Here is a 23,731-nt window from a genome sequence, read left to right on the forward strand (position 1 = left end):
TTTTTTTTCTTTTCTCCACCCATTGAGGTTGGCTTGCGCTGCCCAACTGTTCTTGGATGCCCAAACCTCAAGTTGGCAGCTTGACAGGTATTCAGTCTTGCCAAAACCAGCCCCCCTTATTTATCTCTTAGCACATTATGCGCATATGTTACTATTTTTACATTTCATACACAAGGACATGGTCTGAGAAGTGGACAGGCGAGCATCTGAGCACAGCGAGAAGACATGCAAGGAGCCAGTTTCTGGGGCAGTAGTGTCAGAGATCTTTGGTCTAGTTGGTCTAGTTGGCCTCATAGTGATGAGGGGTCATGCTGAACTCATGGCCCTGCTCCTTCTCTGCTTGCCAGGGCCGTGGTTCTGGTGTGATGCCGAAAGGTAAGGAAGAGGAGAGGAGGGCAAAAAGGGACCTAAGGCAAGGGGACCTAAGGCAAGGGGACCTAAGGCAAGGCAAGGCAGAGGAGGAGAGCTGGCACCCAAGGCAAGGAGAAGGCGGCGGCGGAGAGATGGCAGCAGGCATGCCAGCAGAGCCAGTAGATCCCCAACAGAGCCTTCATTCATCCTGACTGTCCATTTTTCCCCACAGAAAAGGGCCATTCATTAGCTTACAGTAGCTCCTGGAATGCAGCTGGGGAGCTCAGTCCAGGGGACCAGCCCTCCTTTCCCCATGACGCCAATCACAGCCTAAAAATAACCTTCACCATTCCCCCAGTCCTCCTGAGCCAGGCTTTCCAGGGACTCCCTCTCCCATGTTGACTCAGTTTGGGACAGGGCGTGTATTTCTGGGAAAATATTCCTAGCCTGAATTACCTTTTTCTTCCGAGTCAGACAAGCTGCAAGCAGTGATCTCAGTAAAAAGCTGAGATGCTACACAATTTGAGCACCTGATTCAAAACTGCATTCAGCCAAAGGCCAGGTCCTAATGTCCAAACACAAGCAGTTGTGTGGGGTTTGCGGGGTGCGAGTTAGGCCCGCCTGCTAGTTGCCCTTGACAGTCGCTTGTCTTGGGCAGATATATTAGTGCTGGGAATAAAAACTGATCAAGATGGAGGAGTTCAAACAGTGAGCGAAAACGCGAGAGGAAACGCTCACACTTCGTCAGCGCATGAGCAGATGAACTTAATATAAATGTTACCGACTCTGAGTTAATGAAAGGCAGTGTGGTGGCCAATAGGAAGGTCACTCAGGGTCCCTCCAAGTCCAGACGCACCCTTGGGACTTAGTACGAAAGTCTGTCATCGCCTCCCTGCTCCCCACAATCTTAGTAATTGGCTTTATTCATCATTTCCGTCCCCAGTTACCCCATTCTTACCAGAGAAATTTCTAGTTTTTCAGGCAAGGTTATAGACACATATAGACTGTTGCAGTAATTCTTCCTACACTCAAACCTTAGAGCCAGTCTGCCCTCAAGACAGCAATTATGGTTATTATTTTTGAAATGAGAATGAGACAGCCTGAATTCTCCCTACTCCCCATCGTTCTGGCTTGCTCTTCAGGAAGGCTCCCCGATTAGCCCAGCTGCTTCCCTGTAGACCTGTAACTTATGCCCTGAATGTCTTTTTGTCCAGTTGATTTTATCAAAAAAAAAAAAAAAAAAAAAACCGTCGCTTTGGCCATACTCTTTCTTCAGAGCATACCATAGCTCCCCACTGCTCCCTCTACACAGAATTTTGCTTGGATGACTCTTCTGTTTCCACAGTCGCCATGTGCCCTCTGTTCTAGTCAGACAGGGCTCTGTCCTCTGCATCTTTGCTAACATTGTTCCTTTTCTTGGGTTCTGTGTCTGATTGCTTGCTTATCCGTGCTAGATTCTGGCCACCTTATCATAATTAGGCTTTACTACTCGACTCCGTGTTTCTTTTGTGGTTTATAGTACAGGACGGTGTCTCAGGCATAGGTCCTAACTGGACCACACCCAGGCTAGCGAGTAGTAGATGACCCCGAACAGTAAGATGTTGCTTCCGAGAGTCCCAGAACTCCGACATCCCATCTTAAACGTGCAGGAAGATGGGAAGCCAGTGGGTGTGGACATGTGGACTCACTTCAAAGCGAATTTGGACCTGACTCCATAGCTACCAGTCATGTGCCTTTATTAAGTGCCAAACTTACATGAATTCATTCTCAATCTATCATACGGTTTTAGAAATTTAGTTTCCCAAAGAAAGCTTTCTGGGGTCAGGCTTCCCCTTTCTGCAGCCTTTTTTACTTATTCAGGTACAGCTGGGGTGCAGTTTCAAAGTAGGGAACGTCAGTTGACTGACAGCCCTTTGTCCTTATCCTCATAGGCTGAGCAAGGTTTCCCTCCAAAAAGGATGTGCTCCTAGACGCCAGTTCAAGCTCTAGGGATAAATCCTGGTCCCACTGTCAGTGGCCCCACAGACTGCCCAACCCTCACAACTGTCCCCACATTCAGTGGGCCTAATCTGGTCCTATGCAGGCTCGCCCGCTCTCAGTCCAGAGGCAGTGAGCTCTCACGAATATGTTAGTTCTGAAATCCCAGGCTCTGCTAATGTTTCCCTTCTTCTTGAGAATACTCTGAGGGGATTTTAAAATGATGCTTTAGACTTATATTGACATGATAGATCTGGGAATTCACGTCAAGAGTGCTGTTATAGCATGATTTGTCCTTTCCTTTGCCCAATCCTCTTCTGCTTCCTTCGGGGATGTTTGCGAGGTTTTTCTTTCCATCTAGGGAAGGAAGACAAATATCACATATCACTCCTGCACACCGAATCCAGATTCATAGATACAGATATGGATTGGAGAAGACAGCAGAGGGGGAGCATTTAGAGCAGTGGGGAGTGGGGGCGGGGGTTTCTATGATAAGTGGAGTTCTCCCCACACGTCTATCTTTTGACTGATTCTGTAGCATACTAAATATTCTTATTGTTCAGGTAGCTTTTATGTTGCTTTTCTTGAGTTTTCTGACATATCATCATAGATCTTGTGAATAGTGATTTTTAATTTTTTTTTTATTAAAATCTAATTACAACATTTCTTTCCCCTTCAATCCCCCCCCAGGGTGAATATTGGTGTTTTAATTTTCTTCTCAACTTTTTCATCTCCACTTTTCTTGACTTCTTCTAGGCAGTTCAGTTCTTGGAATGTCTATTAGTGGCACATGCGTGTCTCTGTGGTGACAGACTTGGGAGAGGTTCCATCAGAAGCACGGGTATGTCTAGAGGAACAAGGCGGAGACCTTGGCATCTGCCTGGTAAAATCCACTGTTGCTAGAAATGTCCACTGTGGGCTGAGTCGGCCCAGCAGGTACAGGTGGCGGGAATGGATAGTGGGAAGTTCTGGAGAAGAGCTCAAAGAAGGAGTCAAGGTTGGAGCTATGCTTGACCCGATTCTAGATGCCTTGGATGTGAACTTGGGAAAATATGGATGTGGTATATGTTTGCATGTGTATATGTGTGCATTTGTATGTGTACATGTGTATATGTGTGCATGTGTATGTGTGCATGTCTATATGTGTGCATGTGTGTATGTGTGCATGTGTATATGTACACGTGTATATGTGTGCATGTGTATGTGTACACGTGTATATGTGTATGTATACATGTGTATGTGTGTATATGTGCATGTGTGTATGTGTGCATGTGTACTTTCCTTTAGGTATGCATAGAAAAAGTAGGCTTTGATGCCCTCTAACATTTGAAGCTTGGGTTCTGACCCTCTTCCATGGCATATACCATGCCTCGGTATAGTTCTAGGGAAAAGAGCCTTTGCATGGGCCACAGCTGTAGCTGCACTGCCTTTATTTCTGCAGGATGGAGTTTCCACCACTCTGTTGGGTGACTTGTAGATATATCTTTCCTAGTGCTCTGGTATTGGAGGCATGTTGCTTAGACACAGAGACACATGGGTTGAGCCTGGGTCTTAGGGAAGACGGAACAGTGCACACAGCTTCGTCTGCAAACTTCCAACCTGAGGAACTCCAGAGTTGAGCTCATCAGCCTTACCCACTCCTAATAGGTGGTCACAGTGGACACTACGAAGAGCCCCTTGGTGGCAGCCACACTGTCTAATGTTTACTATGTGTGTGCATATGTCAGGGAGGAGAGAGAAAATATTACTACTGAATGCTGAGTCTCAAGGACAAAGAACAGCTTTACAAAAAGATGTTTGTAAAATAGCAAAGAGAAAGGGGCAAGAGGCTGCTGAAATCAAAGACATTTACATTGAGACAGATTGAGAAGATGAACACTGCCATTGGTTGTCTTGGCCTCATATTGGTTCAGGAGATGGCCCGGAGTTTGGTCAGGACCTTGAAGTCCCTTATTCAAGTCTCATGGTGGAACCAGTAAGTCATAGCCGACTCACAGATTCAAGGCTAGTTGGATTTGCTGAGTCTCAAAGAGTAAGTGGGAGGGAGTGAGACAAGATGCAACATCCTAAGATCACAGTCTTGCTGAGGATTTTGACTGACCTGGAGAGCCAACCCTGGAGGGGAGAGATAATGACCTAATATCAGCAAGACTGTCCCAAAGAACACAAGCCATCCCCCCAAATTAAAACTTCACATGTTGGAGTCACTACCTTTTAAAAAATAATGCTTTTAGTTAACATATTAAATAACACACTTCATTATGACATTTTATCCGTGCATACCAATATGGTTTGCTCATCATGATGACCCCATTGCCTGCTATCCCAGCTCCTGCTGGGTCCCTTCCTACCCCTAGTCTCTTCTGCTTTCATGTCATGGCTATATCTATAAATCTAGATTCCATGATTGGGAGTGAACATATTAGTAGCTATCTTTCTTTCCCCAGCTCCATTACCGTCCCTTTTCCCTTGCTGCCTTTTAGACCATTTCTCCCCGCTTCATAGTCCTTCTATTTTTGAGTCATTCAAATCTATATACACAGATTTATATTACATATAGCTGTATTATCTATATTACATGAATGCTGTTTAGATTAATACAAAAGTACAGTATTTGTCTTCCCAAGTCGGGCTTATTTCATTCAAAACTGTGACCTCCGAATCTACATTTATGGCTACAAGAAACTCCACTATGTGTATGCACCAGATTTATTGCCCCTGTTGATGGGTCGCTACGTTGGTTCCATGTCTCAGCGAGTGTGAATCACAATCCTTCACCGAGTGAACCCAGAGATGGTGTGTTAACTTCAGGACTTAGGGTCCTTGGGATTCTGACTCACAGCTAGCAGGGAGCTTGTGTATCTAGTGGCCATGTAGTGAGCTCAGGAAGGACAGCTCTTGACCTTGCATAAGCAATCCTGAGGTTTTTTTTATTTTTATTTTTGAGACAGGGTTTCTTCGTAGCTTTTTTGGTTCCGGTCCTGGAACTAGTTCTTGTAGACCAGGTTGGCCTCGAACTCACAGAGATCCGCCTGCCTCTGCCTCCCGAGTGCTGGGATTAAAGGTGTGTGCCACCACCGCCCGGCCAATCCTGAGATTTTTAAAATACATTTTGAGAAGGAAGGTTCTAGAAATCGGAGTAGCCTGGATGGCTGAGGGCTTTGAGATGAAGGAGAAACATGACTTTCTTTTGTATCAGCCCCTTTCCGTCAGCACGTGGAATATTCCATGGCTATTTCTTGCTCTTTAAATGAGGTAGGGTGGTCTTCATGGCCATGGATTTCTTCCTTTTCAGCGTTCATTTTGCCATGAGAAACAGGCGACCTCGTAGGCCCTGCAACGTGCAGTAGTAATCTCTGGTTTGACAATACTCTTATTTCTCCTGGGGGAAGCACAGTTGCTAAGCCACCGAAATTGGCCAGAAGCTGTGCCGGTAGCTGCCCTCTCAGGCAGCAGATATGTGAGCCCTAGTTCTTAGCCTTGATGTGGTAGCCAGCATGCGAGAATGAAAAGAACCAGAAGCCTCAGTCCAGAGCCTTCCACTCTGGCCCCGTGTCAGAACAAGAAATGCTCCTGGAGCCTTTGCAGATCCCAGTTGCTCCGGCTGCTTCCCCAGAATCTCGGTGCAATGAGTCTGGTCTGGGCCAGCGAGTGAGTCATGTTCAGCTAGCCGTAGTAGCCACTGATCGAGGTGGCCCTTGGCACAGTCGCTACACAGCTGTGTGACCATTGGCAAACTGCTCTCCCTTCCCTGGGTTGCAGTTTTGACAATGACTTGGGCTGGAGGGATAGAAATTGGCTATAAAGCAACATCTCCCAGGGAGTGTTAGAGACACAGACAGATTGCCGGGGCCAGAGAGATGGCTCAGTGGTTAAGGTCAGTGGCTGCTCTTCCAGAGGACCAGGGTTTGGGTACCAGTACCCACATGGGTAGCTTACAACCATCTTCAACCTTTAGTTTCAGACACACATGCATGCAAAACACCCACATATATAAGACAAAACAAATATCTTTAAAGAAAGAGATACAGAATATACAGTCCCATGCCAGAACTCTTGAACAGTAATCTCTGGGACCCAGGCTTGGAGACCTGAAGTTTTAGGAAGTTTCTGGTTGGTCCAGATGTAGCTGCTCACTGGTCAGGACCACTTGGTGTCAGTGACGGCCACCATTCCTGGCCCAATTTTTTCGAGGCAGAGCCTTTCTACATAGCCTTGGCTGTCCTGGAATTCACTATGTAGACTGGGCTGGCTTCAGATTCATCCAAAGATCTGCTTGCCCCGCCTCCCAAGTGCCGGATTTAAGGCAGGTGTCACCATGTCCAACTATTTGTTTAGTTTCTATTCTATGTGTGCCCATGCCATGGCAAGTATGTAGAGATAAGAGGGAAGCTGGTGGGAGTCATCTCTCTCTTTCCACTATCTGTGTCTAGGGGATTGAACTTAGGTCTTCAGACTTTGCAGCAAGCTCTCTGACCCACTGAGCCATCGCATGGTCTTCCTGAATGTATCTGATCCATGGTTGGTTCGATCTATGGCTGTGGAATCCAAGAACACAAAGGGCCAACAGTATATTTGTAGCCCCGGCAGCAGGAATTTCACAGCCATGGTGAGCATCTGCACAGTGTTTTCTAAGAAGCCACCTGACCTTTCATTTTACAAAGGGGACAGTGAGGGTCTTCAGTGGCAATGACTTGCCCAGAGATAGCATAAAACTGAGGATTCAAAGTGTACTGCTACTCTTCACTGGCATTTGGCATGTTCACAGTTTTGTGCAACTTTCAGCTCTTAGGCATTTTAATCATCTCCAAGGAAACCCTATGCCCATTCTGTCACAGTGGATTTACCTATTCTGAACATTTAATACAAATAGAATTGCTGAGTAGGGAACCTTTTGTGTCTGGCTTCTTTCACTTAGCAGAGTGTTTGTGAGGCTAACCTGTATTGTGGTACATATTAGCACAACAGTCACTTTGATGGCTAAATAATATTCCACTGAATAGATGTACCACATTTAAAAAATCCATTCGCCTGTTGCTGGGCACTTGGCTTGTTCTTAATGGTTGATCATTTTGACTAGCAGTACTATAAACATTTGTGCTTAAGAATTTAAACACTAGTTTCTCTGTCTGTGTGTGTGTGTGTGTTGTATGCACTAAGTGTAGGTGTGTGCACCTGTGCACATATGCAGAGGCCAGGGGAGAACATCAGGTGTCCTGCTCTAGCTCTCTGAGCCTCATTTCTTTGAAACAAGGTCTTTCACTAAACCTGGAGCTAGGCTGGTGGCCAGTGAGCCTCAGGGTCCTCCTGTCTCCGCTCTTCGTAGTGCTGGGATAGTGCACATGGTGCTTCATGGTGCACATGGAAGAGGTGGCTTTTCACACGGCAGGGGATTTGAACTCAGGTCTTTGTGATTGTTCAGCAAATGCTCTTTATCTGCTGAGCCATCTCTCTGACCTCCTAAATAATGGTTTCTAATTAATTTGTCTAAGTAAGGGTTCAGCTGCCAAATCAAATATCGATTATATGTTTAGCTTTTTTAGGGTCCCTTATAGCACTTTTGAGTGGACTGGATCCCCTATGGCGCTGAGGAGTGGGCCCGTCTTCTGTGGGCCCAATGCAGGCAACAGAGTTGACATGAACTGGTTGGATCAGATCCAGAGAACAACATTTCACAGCCTTCACTCCTCATCTGACTCTTACATACTTTTCATTCCCGCTTCTGGAATGTTCACTGAGCCTTGAGGAGCAGCATACGGGACTTTTTAAGGCTGGGCCCACAACTGTCACTTAATCTCTGCATTTTGGGCTGGAGCACAGTTCTTAGAAAATCTTCCAGCAAAACCTTCATTTCCTCTCACCTGGTCCAGGAAGGGCTTACCACACAACACACGGCTCTAGCCCATATTTCCGTGCTCCTTCTTGTGTGTGTGTGTGTGTTTTAATTATTATTAGTTGTATTTAATGCTCTACCATATCCGGCCTTATTTGTGTTTCCTCGAAAGCACGCGGGGTTTTCCCACTTCTGCACCTTGGCTCTCTATTCTTGGGGTTGCTTTTGGCAGCTCGTACCTTCAGATTGAAGTGACAGTGGCTGAGACATGACAAGCATTCACACGAGGAGACAGGAGACGTCTGGGGCAGACTGGGCTGTCGCAGCCTCTCAACTGTGTCTGTGGGTGCTTCCCGCATCTCAGCAGACTGGGTCACTGCAGTATAGCTGCATAGAGTCTGTTGAGCAGCGAACATCGTGCCCTTGCTCAAGTTAGGAGGAACTCAAAGGCGTGACCAGCAGTGAACTTCCCTTCTTTCACCCTATAAAAACCCTTTCAGAAGTCCTTCTCTTGGATGGCAGCAATAACATTGTATTCCATAGCCTTAGCCTCACCCCCATGGGAGGGTGGAGCCTGTGTGTTCTGCTAGAAAAGGAGAGAGGAGCGAGGTGGGACTTTGTGGCGAGCAAGGCCACCATCTGTATCTACGCTGCTGTCCTCTTCTTCTCGACCACGAAGTTCCATTTTCTTGTTTACACGCAAGGACACCTTTCCCGGCTCATATGCACATATTCTTATTTTAGCTTCAACCCAAACACACTCTCTCAGAGATGACAGTGAGCTCTTGCTTTTGTATCCATCTTCTCTTCCCTCCTGGATTAGAAGCTTCTCAAGAGCAGAGACCATGTCTAGTTTCTCCTCGAGCACCCAGAAGTGGTCCTTCAGACAAACTCAGCAGGAAGTCACAGCAACTGGAACTAAACACTGTACTTTTCTGCTGCCCGCTAAAAACTCTATGCATGGTTTTCTTCACAGATGTTTCAGAAATACAGACACTACACCCGACACCTGAGTGTCTTAACCATTTGCAAAGGACGTGACGGCAGCCCTAAGCCCTCAGCATTCTTCCAGGCCTGCCCTCTGAGCACACAATGTTCCCCTGAAGTCATGGCTGTCATAATGCTTTTGCCGTCATCGATGGGTCTTTCTTTTCACTCAGTAATAAGCCATGTTGGAAGCTCTGTACTCTTTCTTAGAGAAGGTCAGTTTCTTTTTTTTTTTTTTTTTTAATTTTTTTCGAGACAGGGTTTTTCTGTAGCTTTTTGGTTCCTCTCCTGGAACTAGCTCTTGTAGACCAGGCTGGCCTTGAACTCCCAGAGATCCGCCTGCCTCTGCCTCCCAAGTGCTGGGATTAAAGGCGTGCGCCACCACCCCCCAGCCTAGAAGGTCAGTTTCTTGTGTACAAACATCAGTTATGTTGTAGAAACTGGGATAGGAACCTGGAATCTAAGGACCATAATGTGAACCATTTGCTGTGCTGTTTTCAGACTACATTTCCTTCCCGAACTCTGCCAGTCTCTGTAGTTTAGTATGTGTGGGGTTATGCGCTGGGGCATCAATGTATTAGTCTATATGTTTAGTTAGTATATATTAATTGTCTAACAATGGGCTTTATGGAGGAGAGAGAAATGACTCAGCAGTTAAGATCACTCTTCCAGAGGACCTGGGTTCAATTCCCAGCACCCATAAGATGGTTCACAATTATTTGTAACTCCAGTTTCAGGGGATCCAATGCCTTCTTTTGGCTTCCATGGGCACACACATGGTGCACAGACATACGTGTAAGCAGAACACCCCCTATGTACTTAAAAAGGAAAACAAAAAAATCCAAACCAGTGGGCTTCTTTATGACATTTGCATGCAAGTACATAATGGATTTCAACCGCATCCACTGTCCTCTTTGCCACCCCTCCCCCCACTTGTGCTCAGCCCCTTTCTCTTCCCAACTAGTGTCACGCTAACTTATTATTTTTTTTTTCATATCACTCTTCGTTCACTGGGTCCAGAATTTTGTAGCCCTGACTTAGATGAACCTGGGGAAAATAATTTGTTCTTGTTCGGCTGAGAATGAATGGACACAGCTGATCTTGCCAGCCGTTGGGTTCCGTGACTGAGTCCCCGTAGTAGCCATTCTTAAACAGAGCCAGAAGACCCAAGGCCAGCACAAGGGTCCTTCTCCAGCCAGTCCTGGTGTGAGTCTGTTGTAGTCAAGGCCCAGCGCTTCAGCCCCATTCACGGAAACCATTTTAGGATGTGTCCTTGGCCTTGAACGATTGTTCCTCGATCTTTAACCGTGTTGGCTGTGCTTTGGGCAGTAATCTGGGCTTCTCTAGCTTCACTTCAAAAGCTTTTTTATAGTTTACCTACCCTTTGACCTCCCTGTCTTTGGTGACAGCGGGCCAATCTGAGTTGACCTCAGTCCCGCCGCAGATCTACCTGCTTTGATTCTCTGGAATGGAAGAACCTCAGACACAGAGCTTCAGCCCTGTGAGAATGTTCTCCCGCTTTAGAGATATAAATTGACTTCCACGGAGCGCCAGCCTGCCGCTACCCAGCTCTGGGCACCCTAAAGCTTTATTATTAAAAGCTCACCGTCTTGCACAGTGCCAGATATCTAAAGGAAACCTCAACTGTGTGGATGTTCTTTCTCAGTGTTGCGCAACCCAAACATTTGGCCCTGGAGAGAATCTGGCATCTGTGTGTATTCAGCACACAGACACCCAAACGTTTGGACAAAGAATGGAAAGCTTCGCAAACACAGGGAATTCTGGCATCTGTGGAAAGGAGAGTTGCAAGGCTGAGGCAGTTTCGGGCTGGTGTTGACAGCCCCAGCACCTCTGAGACTCTGATGAGAGACCCATCCCAGCCTCAGGAAGTGACGATAGGCAGCAGGGTCCATACTCACCTCCCTGGACGACCTCTCTGTCCTTTCTAGCTTCTGGGCTAAGAAGCGTGTGTCAACTTGCACAGCCCCCGGCAGTCTGCTTTCTCGGCCCTGGCTTACCTTAGAAGGCAAAAACAATGTCTTTGTTCCAACATACCACAGCTACTTAGGTGTGGAAACTTAGCCTTCTTAAGAGCAAAATCCCATGACTCACCCCGTCTCCTACTTTGTTAGAAAGCCTGTGGCCCTACAGTGAGCACTGTTTGGCTAGCTGAGAATGTACCTATTTTAAGAATGGTGGGGACCAGTCAGGAGCTAGCACAATTGCCCCGAGGTTGGCACACAAGGACCTACACACAGGCGGACTGTTTTGCAAGCTTTTGTCTTCATTATTTTTCAAGGGCAGAAGACAGAGAAGGGGCTAGGCTCTTTGAGCTAGGTGCTTCTTTTCACCTAAATGACTCCCAAAAAATAATTTGCCTTTACTAGTCTGAGATTGATTGCCCTGACATGGCCTTGGCCAGTTAAGGCTCTATGATCTGCAATCCTCCTGCCTCTGTCTCCTGAGTGCTACGAGACAGAGTAAGTTCAAGGCCAATTTGAGCTACCTTGTCTTCAAAAGCTGGGAGTAAAGCGGAAATGCAAGGCCCTGGGTTCGAGCTCCAGCAGGGTCACAAAGACAACTAGAAAAAGAAAAATGCACGCGGCTTCTTGCTACGGAGGTATAACTGGAATGTGGCGTCCCTCATCTTGTCCTTCCCTTTCACTCTACTGTAAGAATTCTGTTTCTCAGAAGGCACATTCTTTATCCAAAACATCAACAAACCCTATTGCCTTTGAACGTCGGAATCAGAGCAAAGCAAACAAGCAAACCAAAGAAACCCATAGTGACCCTGGGAGGAGCTTGGCTCCCAGCCTAATGCTGGTTGTAGTCGGCTAGTAGAGTCCTTGGGTCAGGTCCTTCTATAGTCTCTGGAAGAACAGCGCCTCCTATTGTTAAAACCCTTAACTTTTCTTTCACAACCTCAGGTTGTGAACTCAGTGCTTGCTTGCAATCCGCAAGCTGTTCGGAGTTGCTTTTCTGGGTTGGAGGAGACATGTTTATCATACCACACACGGCAGAAGGAAAACGTTTTCACCCAGCCCCCTTTTCTTTAATTAAAAAAAAATTATTATTCTAACTTTCTGTGCCTTCGCCTGAATGTATGTCTGTGCCCTACATCCTTTTCCAGTATCTACAGAACCTCAAAGAGGGCATTAGATCTCCCTGGAACCGGAGTTATAGACGGGTGTAAGCTGCCATGTGGGTGCCGAGGAATGCAGCCCAGGTCCTCTGGGAGAGCAGCCAGTGCTCTTAACTGGTGAGTTCTCACTCCAGTCCAGGCCTTTTTCTTATGATGGAAAACTGCTCCCTGCTCTTTCCACCCCAGGTTTCTTCCTCTGTCCTCCCACAGGCAGGGAATGTCTGTAGGTGAACTGGGTGAGGGCTCAGAACGCGCGCACTGCTGCACCCGGGTGACTTAAGCATCAACCTGATTGGCCCCATTAGTTTTCCCTGAACCTCCTCTGCTGGAATTGCTGTTTTCTCCTTCTGTGGTCTACTCTTATGTAAGCCAGTGTCAATGTGGGCCTCCTAAAAGCATAACAAATACTTTGACTTGGCTTGACCCTTCAACATCCTCAACTCCGGGGGTCCAGTGCAGATAGGGCCACTGTGGACTCCAGTCCCTAAGCCCTCATTTTGTGCACTCTGTCCCCCATACCAGGGCCACCAGATGTGACCACAGTTGCTTCTTCATTGCCAAAGACCCACTCACAGTATGGCCAGTGGTTCAAATAGGTTTCCTTGTTGCCTCGAAGACTCCTTGCAGCTGACTCCTGCTTCCTCTTCCCTTGCTAGGTTTCCCTCATCCCCTGCTTCCACTTTGCCCGCACCTAGGCCAGCAGCCCCGGTTTTCCTTCATGCCTCTCATCCTGGCCCTCAAGACTCACCATCCGACTCTGGGCTCACCAGATCATCCTTCCAAATAAGGAGCTGAAGCGGAAAGGTTCAAATACCAAGTGTTTCCTTGGTATTTGGTTCTGCGCTGGCATAGGATGGAGAAAAGAAAACAGACCTGGGATGCAGGTACCAGAGAAGAGGGAACAGAAATTCACACACGGCTCTGCCAGGGTACAGAGGAGCCACCCTGCCTAAACCCAGAGGTCTGATTTCACACAGGGATATGACATGGAAAACGTCTCCACTGTGTTCCATTTTCTTCCACTGTAGGCGGTATGTATGCAGAGACTGACACACTCTGAATTCTGAAGGCCACCCAGGAGTCACCTCAGCTGGGCCACCATGTCACTGAATAGCAGCTCCCTCACTGTCCTGGAACCCCACCTTCCTTATTTAAAAATTGTCTGTCCAGAGTTGCTTCAAGGCTGAACTGAAATGAGATCTTCTGCCAGCTTCCTAGCCTGCATCCGGTGCTGAATAAACACCATTGTCTCAGAGGCCTCTTCCCTGCTTGAAGGACTGTTTGCCCATCTCACTATGGGTTCTTTCAACGTGTAAAGTTCTCAGAACCTCCCAGGAGACACAGTAAGAGAATGGGGGAGGAGACTGTTCCTAGAGCTTGTTTGAAGAAAGTCACACATCTATCGAGAGCTTTGAAGAATTTTACCAAGAACCACATCAGCACCTTCTACTCTCATGAAATCCAGAGAGCAGACATCTAAGACATGAAGTCTCTCTAAATGAGTGAGAAGGTCCAGTTTCTCTGCTTGTTATTCCTAATATTGCTTAGTAATTTACATCTTTAGGTTCTAGATCTGGCCTCTTCTAGAGCTTTTTGTTTGTTTGTTTAATTGGATTTTTTTTTAAGACAGGGTTTTTCTGTGTAGCCTTGACTGTTCCGAAAGTCAGTCACTCTGTATACCAGGCTGGCCTCGAATTCACAGAGATCTGCTTGCCTCTACTTTCCGAGTGTTGGTTTTAAAGGCTGTACCACGACCATTCAGTAGATTTTTTTTTTTTTGAGGCAGAGTCTTTCTGTGTAGCCCAGGCTGGGGTCAAACTCTCAACCTTCTTGCCTCAGGCCTCTCAAGTGCTGCCATTACAAATGTGAACCATGGCACCCAGCGCTTTTCCCTTTTGTTGACTTCTGAACAGTGAGCAGAGCTTAGCTACAGATGAACACAAGGTGTGTGGTCTCTGGTGGCATGATGGAGTCAGCCCATTCCGGATGCAGTGGTCATGGCACGTGTCTCTTCTGCAGCTGTGGCATCAGCGATGCCGTGGTCACTGCATGTGCCTCTTCTGCAGCTGTGGCATTGCTGGCACTGCGGTCACGGCACGTGTCTCTTCTGCAGTTGGTGCCGCGGTCATAGCACGTGTCTCTTCTGCAGCTGTGGCATCAGCGATGCCGTGGTCACGGTACGTGTCTCTTCTGCAGCTGTGGCATCGCTGATGCTGCGGTCACGGCCCGTGTCTCTTCCGCAGCTGTGGCATCACGGAATGTTTGTATAAGAAAAGTCAGCAGATACTGAAAACCAGGGCGAGCTCACTCCTAAGAGCAGTGTTGGGAATGCCTGAACACTGTGCGGAAGGGCTTAACTGGGGGCTTCAGACTTAGTTAATGTGTGATATGATGTGTGTGTCTATCCTTCTGTGTACAGGTGAATCTATGTTGTGAAGCACATGTGTGTGTATGTGTACAAGTGGGACCCAGAAGACAACGTCAGGTGTTGTTCCATAGGCACCACCCACTTTTTCTTGGGACAGTGCTTCTCAGTGACCTGGGACTCACCAAGTAAGCTGGCTGCTAGGCTGGTTGGCCAGGGTACGCTTGAGTTCCAACTGTTTCTGCCTCCCCAGGATTAGGTTACAACTGTGCACCACCATGTGTGCGCTCTCTCTCTCTTTCTCTCTCCCTCCCCTCCCCTTCTCTTCCCACCCTCAGGGTCTAAATGGTCGCATGCTTCAAGGCAAGCACTTCATAGACTGCTATGTTCCCAGCACATGCTTTAAAAGTAGCTTTCATTTTGGTTTGCATTCTGGGGTCTGGGAGCTTCTTTATTATCATGGTCTGTTCTTGGCAACATTGTAAAATACTTAGCAGTTTCTTAGGCTTCTTGTAATGCAATGCCTCTGTATATTCTGGAAATTAAAGAGGAGGAGGGCAGAGACTAGGAAATCTGGCCAACTACAAGACTGTGGAGTAGCATATGCCTAACTCCTTTAATTCTCCACAAGATGGCGCTCTCTTCTTAGGAGAAAAGGACCTTTAAAAACCTAGGGCTGAGCCAGCTGCCTGCAGGCTGGGCTCCCGTATGCCTGCTCTAATCCGCTTCGTTTGTGCAGTTGGCTTGAGTTGAGCAACATTAAGGTCAAAATCAGTGGTCCGATACCTTATAAATGTGTCTCTGCGGCCGTTTGTGTCCGCGTTAATTATTGCCAGTGCTAGGGAGGGGAAGGCAGTAGAATATATGCAGCCCAAGGGCGAACCCAAGCTGGTGGTGAAGCTTGTGTTTGCAAGGTTCTAATGTGAGGACATTAGAACTGACCGTGCAGCTCTAGGATGTGACCGAATGGCTCTTCACGGTCCAGACGGAAGGCATCGGAGGTGTCTGAGACCCTTAGTAGGTTCTGAGTTCTTGGCTTCGCCTTGTCCCTCCTGGTTGATCCACACTGACAATGAAACCTGTACTTCTGGGGACTGAGGAGAGAGCCTTGCCATCCTGGCAGCTTGGCACATATTTAACCAACCGTTTACCCCCTTTAGGTCTTGGACATTTTCTGGCCATGGTTGATAGGATGCAAGGGGACTCTTGCCCCTCTTGGTTCTATGCTGTGTCTGGATGCCCCAGCCTAAACAAGCTTTTTCTTTTGGCCCATCTTGGTTACAGATGCTAATGTTCTCTTCGTACCCCTGCTGGAGCAGCATCCTGGATTCCAGTTCCTTTGCTGGTGGCCCTTATAATACTTCCAAGGCTGCTTGCTGAGTCGAATGCTATTGGTGGAGCCTCCGAATCCTCTTGGCCCAGACACACTCAGCCTTGCTTTGGGAGCCTTCCCAGGCGACATTCCTTTGGTTAACAGCTTCCATTTTCCTCAGATGCCGATGGCCTGGGTTCCTGGACATTTCCTCTGTTGTGCCCAATGCTGCAAGTCCCCTCACCAGGAAACCAGGAACCCTCCCTGAGCCCTGCAAGTATGGTCCTTGTACCCGCCCCCATGGATATTGTCTTCAGAAAGTGGGCTATTGGGGGTTTTGTGAAATGGTGCTCGCTGTTCTCTCTGCTAAGTTTCCGAGGAGGCTGTGGGTCGTTGTGACTGTTGCTTCATTTCACATCTCAGAGTCAGGAGCAGCAAGATGGCTTCATCTCTTAGCCTCACGGACTGCAGCAAGGCCAGCGTCCTCCCCAGGCTGTCGTGGCCTGGTCGCTTATGTCTCATTGTGCTGCTTTGAAAGAAGCGACCATGTCAGGACACCAGGATCTCTTGCCCATCCCTTCTTGTTCTCCCCCCCCCCCCCCATTTAGAGAATGGCAGTGTCTGGAGAGGCACAGAAGGTCAAGTGTGTGTTTGTTCAAGGTGAACAGATTGTGTTTGAACGCCAAAGGGAAAGAAGAAGCCGGCTCTGGAAACAAAAGTATTTGAGGTTGTTGACAGAGAAGAAGAAGAAGAAAACAGCCAGGGCTTTTAGCCACCCACCAGCCACACTCTCTGCAGGCTCCGGCATGGAGAATCTGAGATGAAGTCACTAGGTCTGTCTGTAACTCCATCCATCCTGCTGTGAAAGACTCACTTCTCTGGTGACCACGCTTTCCTAATTCTGCCACAGAGCTTTCTCGTCTCAATTCAAGCTCTTGATCTGCTCTTGGTATTTTAGCCGCTTCCAGTCTTTTTCCATTCAGGCTCTGGAGCAAACCAACATCGTCAGTGGTCCGCTAAACGGCCTCTGTAAATCTTGCCCTTTGTGCTGTAATTCTCTGGCCCCTGCCTACTCCACTAGGCTGAGTCTACCCAGTTTAGGGTGTGCGGTGCACTCCCTGCCTCCACCTCTGGCCTCCCTCCCCCACTCTAACTATAGCGGCACATTTGTGAAAAGGAATTTTTCTTCTCTTCATACAAACAGTGGCAAGACGAAATTTGATACAAACCCGAGAGTGTCACAATGCTAAGCTTGTCTTCAATGAACGAGCTCTCCAGTGTTCTCAGAGGATACGGCTCTGGGGCAAGCAGTTGCGAATTTCATGCTTGTGAGTTTTGGTTAAGTCTGAGGCCTGATTATTCTCGACCAGCAAAGCCTTGAAATCATTAATAAAATAGATGTGAGCAGTACTCTTCTGTAAATAGGCCCTTTCTGTATCAAAAGACAAACTGCAAAGCTGATTAAAGAAAGAGCCAGTCCTGAGGTTCTATTATTGAACTCAACACTGCTAATTTGGTTTCAGCAAAAACACCACCATTAAGCTGGTATTGTTAATTTGGATATTATTAGTTTTTCCAAAAGGTTTCCTTAGTGTGCCTTTTCCAGATATCTCCTTGCATTTGTTTGTAAGCTAAAAAAAAATTGAACCAAGTTTTATACTTAGACATGATAAAATCATTTCAAGCCACCCAGGAAGGTTCTGCATTTTCTTTTCCTTTGAGAGGACCCCCTATTCACTATCCTGGTTTGAGAAAACCCAGGTGGACATAAAGACCCTTGGATTACGTACATATTATTGACATCAGAAATTGTCTTCCAGTCTCTCCCGCTGATTAATTTATTATACATCTTTGGTATACTGTACCTGGAATATGTAGGTCAGTAAACACTGACAAAATGGGAATGGTTGCCTTGATCTGAGAAGTGTGAACTGGCTTGGGATTGGTGTGAACTGGTTAGAAACGGATTGGGAGAGAGTGAAGAGTCGTCCCTCTGGTGCAGAATTCCCTAACGAGCCTGTAAGGTCCGATAGTGTCAGGACTGGAGGTGCTTAATTTTATTGCCACCTTGATTAGATAGAGAGATGTCTAAGCGATTAGCAGAGCACACATCTGGGTGTGTCTTTGAGGACTTTTCCAGAAAAGATTGAGGCCGGTTCAGTGTGTGTGACTGCAGCTGAGACCAGTTCTGAACATGGGAGGCTCCATCTAGGAGCCAGAGGCACAGATGGACTGAAAGGGAAGGCCAGGTAGCATATGGGAACCCTTCTTCCCAAATAAGCAGTCTGCCAAAGCTGTCATTCCCCTGGAGCTCAGTCTGACTTCAGACTTCGGTTCTTCAGGACCATCTAGCAACTCTCCAGGGAGGAGGTTCTAGGCCTTCAGCTTTGGTCTAGGGCTATGTCATTGGTCCCCATTGATATGTGGCTTCTAGCTTCTCTGACTGAGTAGCCATTGAGTTTCTGCCTTACCTATGTGCAGAAAGTCACTGTGGGACCTCCCAACCTCCAACACTGTAAGTCAATCTCGTAAAAACATCTATTCTCTCAGTTCTGTCCTGGAAAAACCTGACTAATACAGCACTTTTTCCTCTCTCATGGTTCAATACACAGATGCTCTAGTGGGCATGAGGATGAAGGGTTTTATCTTCAACTAAAGAAGGATAAAGTAATCACCCCCAAAGTTAGACACACACACATACACACACACACCCATACATATTCTCTCTCTCTATATATATAATATATATCTCTATAAAATATATAAAAACATATTTTTATATATCCACTGAGAGCCATTGTTTCTATGCACTCCAAGTCTGTGAACACACACACACACACACACACACACCACATACACACACAAAGTTGAACACGGTAAATGACAGAGGAGCCTTGTCCCCACACGGCCTCTCCTGCATCTGGAAATCTGACCAGACCAGCTCGAAAAGGCGGTCATCTAACCCTGGCCACACTGTCGGCGAGTTCTCGAGTGTCACAGTTTTCCTGACACATACCCGCAGCTGAGTTTCCCCTCAGGTGAGGCCAGGCCAGCTGGCTGTTTCAGAATAAGGAGATCACAGCTCCTGCCAGTGTAGGTTTAGCTACAAGCCGAGTTTTGAGGGCCAGCTGACCTACCGGAGGCTCACTTCTCCATCGCCATTTCTTACACGCCAAACAGACCGTGGCTGAGGAGCCTGTGAGGAAGCCATGAAGAGACTGTGTCATTTCCTAATCACTCACAAACAATCTAGTATTGGGGCAAAAAGCCACTGTGGGAGGGCACTGGGCGCGTGAATTTTAGCAAGCTTTCTGGGTGATTTTAGTCAGTAAAGCTACGGATGCGCTTTGTGCTCTCATATCCGCACAGGTCGGAGCCCCTGCCTTCTCTCAGGGCAAGGCGCTGCTCTGGGAGGGCCCGGGGTTACCCACCAAGCCAGGCCTTGAGCTGTAGCCCAAGACAAGCTGCTCCAATAGGCGTACCTCACTCCCCTGACGCAAAATGTCTTAATTGCCCACTGAACGTTTCCCCTGCCTTGGCCTCCTCCTTGCCTCTGCAGCTGACCCCCCCCCCCTTTTCTTGTGTGTGCAGAACCACACGCCTGACACGGGGAGAGAAAAGAGCTCAAGTGACTGGTGGTTGTGATATCCTATCTCTTGCTCGTGTTAAGAGCTACGAGCCTCGTCTAGATCAAGGGAACCCCTGTCAATTGTTAGCAGGGCAAAGTGCCAAGGACACCTAATTTCCCTAGTGGATGTTGTGGGGAACAAAAGATTAGAAAAGGTCCAAAGACTTTTCTCTACCTTTCCAAACCTCCCTCTTCGGGCACCTTATTGCATTCTGACATCTAGCAAACATGGATGACAGAAAGATGTGATTGGCCAACGGCACCGATTGCTGTCTTCCTATCCTTAGGGTGGCTTTGTCCCCTTAATAGCCACGCTCCTTTTCTGTACCTAAAAGCTGATGGAAGGATTTGGTGCTTGGGAGTTCTTCATTTACTGTTCCTGTCACTCCATAAGTAACAATTAGAATCCTGAAGGGCAGATATAGTTATTGCAGAGGGACTAATCAGAAATGGAAGCCAAGAAGCAGACCCGGCTTCACTCCTCCAGCCTGGACAGCCATGGGATTTCTTCCTCACAGAGAAATTCTTTCCTTTCTGTCTTCTTTTCTTTGCTGACTTGGTTGACCAGATGGTCAGATTCCAATATACAATCAACAGAGGAGTACCTACCGTATGCTTTCGTTAAACCGTGTCTTCCGAAGCTCACCTCTCACTAGAATGAATCATTGGGGAACTTTGAAAAAGTATGGCAAACTGAGTTTGAGCCCATGTGAAAGCCGGGTGTGGTGACACAGGCTTTTAATTGGAGTTTGGAGGAGGTGGAGAAGGGGCATTCCCCGAGGCCTGCCGCACAGCCAGGCTAATTTGACAAGGGTCAGGATGTCTCCGTTTCCTCTCTCCTTTCTTTAATGAAGGACCCTGGTGAAAGTGATGTAAGGGAGAAAGGGCCTATTCTGGCTCACAGTTCAAAGCACAGCCCACCACAGAAGTCATGGCTGCTGCTCATGTCACATCCTGTCAAGAAGCAGAGAGCAAGTAGTAGAAGCTTTCCGCTGCCCAGCTCCCTTTCTCCATTTATACAGACCAGGGTCCCTGCCCAGGGCATGGTCCCACCTATGGCTAAGAAGTGTCTTTCCTCATCAGTTCATGTAATCAAGATCACCCAAAGGCACACACAAGAACCTGTTTCCACAAAGGCACACACAGGTTATTCCAGACCAGTGGTTCTCAACCGGTGGGTTGCGACCCCTTTTTACAAACCTCTTATCCCAAAACTACTTGCATTATGATTCATAGTAGCAAAATTACAGTTGTGAAGTAGCAACGAAAATATTTTATGGGGGGGGGGGCGTCACCACAACATGAGGAACTGTGTTAAAGGGCCGTAGGTTGAGAACCGCTGCTGTATGTTCTGTCAAGGTGAACGAGAGACAGTCTCTTGCAAAACAGGTAGATGACAACTGGGGAAAGATCCCTGAGGTTTTCTGGCCTTTAAACTTTATGCCCACGTGTGTACACCTACTGGCATACACACATGCATGTGAACACAAAGGAACACACATATACATAAATGTACATGCATGCATACACCAAACCCTGCCCCCAAACCAAAAAAAGCAGAAGCCCAAAACAAAACAGTTTTCCGTTCCTCAAGATTCTGAGCAAGCTGTCCCTGAGATGAAGCACAGTGCCTAGGCTTTTGCTTTAATACATTTGAGAACCTGCACCCTACTCTATGGGGGTTGTCGTGAGGACACGGAAGAGTCCTGGCAGGCTCATCAACTTTGAGGAGCTTAATGTCCAGTAGGGGACTATTAACCTTCCAGTATCATGTGCCATTATATTTATAAGGTTGCTGTAGAACCTACCTATGTTGGAAAAACCTTAGTATTGGGCAAAAAGCGGACTTTCTCCACAGTGTATCTGTGAGTAAAATGTGTAGACTTTTCTATTGCCTTCGCAGCAGTAACGCTTTCGGGGTCCGAGGAAGGGAGAATGTACCAGGGTCACCTTGCTGAAGTGTCTTAATCCCACCTGAACTCCTCTGTTGACAATTGACACACTGAGTTCCGGAGAGGTCATGTGACTGCAGAAGTCTGTAGCAAGCTCTTGGCGGTGGCCGCCTGTGTGTGAGAACTTAAGGCTCACGTGAGTGTCTTGGCATTGCGTATCCTGGGACAGACAAACTCAACTCATCACCAGGCAGAAGCAAGAGCTTTAGGACAGAAGTGAATGGAGAACATTCCCCAGAAGGCTGCCAACCTGCTCCTCAGAAGTTCACACAGGTCTGGTGCCCTGGGCTGTGTTTCTCTTCACTTCCATTTCCCCAAGCTGAGGGAATTCACAGGAAAGCCTGTTAGCTTTGTGCCATTACAGCCCCGCTTGCCACTTGAAATGACTGCAAAGTGTGTTGCACACTTGGTTGCTAAAAACCACCCCCAAAGGCATTAGAGGGGAGAACATCCCACACCATGGGACACCCTGCTCTGACCTGTAGTGCTTCTCTTCTGGAAAACTGTAGCTAAAATAAGCACCCAGAGAAGCTGCTGTCATTGGCATAGAACCCACAGATCAGCCAGGGTCCTCTAGTCAAATACATCCAGTAGGATGTATGGAGAAAGAGATGTAGGGAGGTAAAGAGACCTTGCCTCCTGCTGTAGGCAGGCTTGAAAACCCAGTACAGATGGTTCCTAATGTCAAAGCCCAAAGATTTGAAAGCCCAAAGAGCCAGTCCAAGGACATAAAAAGATTAGAACTCCAAATATCAAGCGGGTGGCAGAAAGTATAAGAGAAATTCCTTCCCATTTTACCTTTTTGTTCTAGTTTTGTGGGTGGCAGAAAGTATAAGAGAAATTCCTTCCCATTTTACCTTTTTGTTCTAGTTTTGTAGACAGGATTTGGCTATGTGTCCATCCAGGCTGGTCTGAAATTCCTTGACTCGAGGAAAAAAATGCTCCTGCTCCATCTTCTGAGGCTGCCAGGGTCGCCACTACAAGTTCTCACTTTTTTGTTCTTCCCGGTTCTTCCACAGACTGGATGATGCCATCTGCATTAGGGAGGGTGATCTACCTTCTCGGGTCCACAGATTGGGATGCTGGGAATACCTTCACAGACACAGTTTAATTTGGGTACCGCCACCAAGGTGCAGATTGACAATTAAAATTAATCAGAGTAACCAGCCAGCAGGAGAACTCACAAGGAGGCCAGAGAAGCCAGAACGAGAAGTGGCCTCTGGGGTCTGGAACAGGGGTTGGAGTGCAGGGCGTAGGATAGAAACACACACCCTTGGTGCAGGAAGCCAGAACAATTGTCCTGCCTCTGATAAAAGGGGAGGCGGTGCTGAGAGCTTAGATTCATTTTGAATTGTTTCTGTGCATGCTATGGGGTCTTCCTGTCACCTTCACTCACCTGTCCTGAGTGACGTTCCACATGGTGAAATTCTTGAGGGAGCCCTCTGGTGACTGTATTTCCAGCAGCCAACAGTCTTCCCACATTTTTTGTTAATCTTCATAACGGGTAGCAGTATAATTAGCATCCTCTCAGGTAGAGGGGCTGAAAGGAGTTGGTCTAGTGTTAAAAATTAAAGGCACACACACAGCACAGCACAGGGAAAGGAAGCAGGATTCTTCCATGGTTCAGTATCCCGAATATTTGCAGTTAGCGATGGTGCTGCAGTGAGGTGATCTGAGGTGACGAGGACTTCCCTAGCGCCCTCCTTCCAACTCCAAATTCATGCAATAGGAGCACGGGAAAGCGATCTAGCTCTCTAGGTTACCCTCTTCTAAGTCATGCAGTTGGAAGGACCTCTGACTTGGCAGTCCAGGAAGTCCAACGCTTAGTCAAACTTCTCCAGGCTGCTCTGGCTGTGTGAGCGCAAAGTCTATGAGATTTTCCCAGCAGCAGTCTACTTCCTGTTTGGCTGCTCTGGTTTACGAACGCCGCCTGGGCTGTTTACATTGCGGTCCATCTCCAAATGGTGGCACCTTGGCACTTTACTAATTCTTTCTTAGGTCTGGAGGCCTGCCTCTGAATTTGGTCTTTCTAGTTTCAATTCTTTGTTGCTGTATCCTGCTGAAAATATGGGTTTTTCTAGCACAGAGCAGGAAAGTCATTCATCACCAGGAGTGGCCCAAGAGATGGCCTCCAAAGATGCCCACATGCAAAACCCAAAGCCTTTGAATGAGTAGATTAGAGAA

General features: G+C 47.4%; 1 long non-coding RNA gene across 1 annotated transcript; it reads right to left on the reverse strand.

The window, feature by feature from the left end:
• Positions 1 to 4,092: 4,092 nt before the first annotated feature.
• Positions 4,093 to 22,892, reverse strand: LOC126505293 (uncharacterized). Its single transcript, XR_007592851.1, has 2 exons — positions 22,405 to 22,892; positions 4,093 to 4,443 (listed from the first exon to the last, which is right to left on the reverse strand). It is a non-coding gene; the product is annotated as an uncharacterized lncRNA (long non-coding RNA).
• Positions 22,893 to 23,731: the final 839 nt, after the last annotated feature.

Source organism: Alexandromys fortis, unplaced genomic scaffold (genome assembly GCF_014885135.2).
Source record: "Alexandromys fortis isolate MF-2015 unplaced genomic scaffold, M_Fortis_MF-2015_v1.1 scaffold_57, whole genome shotgun sequence".
NCBI classification, from domain to species: Eukaryota; Metazoa; Chordata; class Mammalia; order Rodentia; family Cricetidae; genus Alexandromys; species Alexandromys fortis.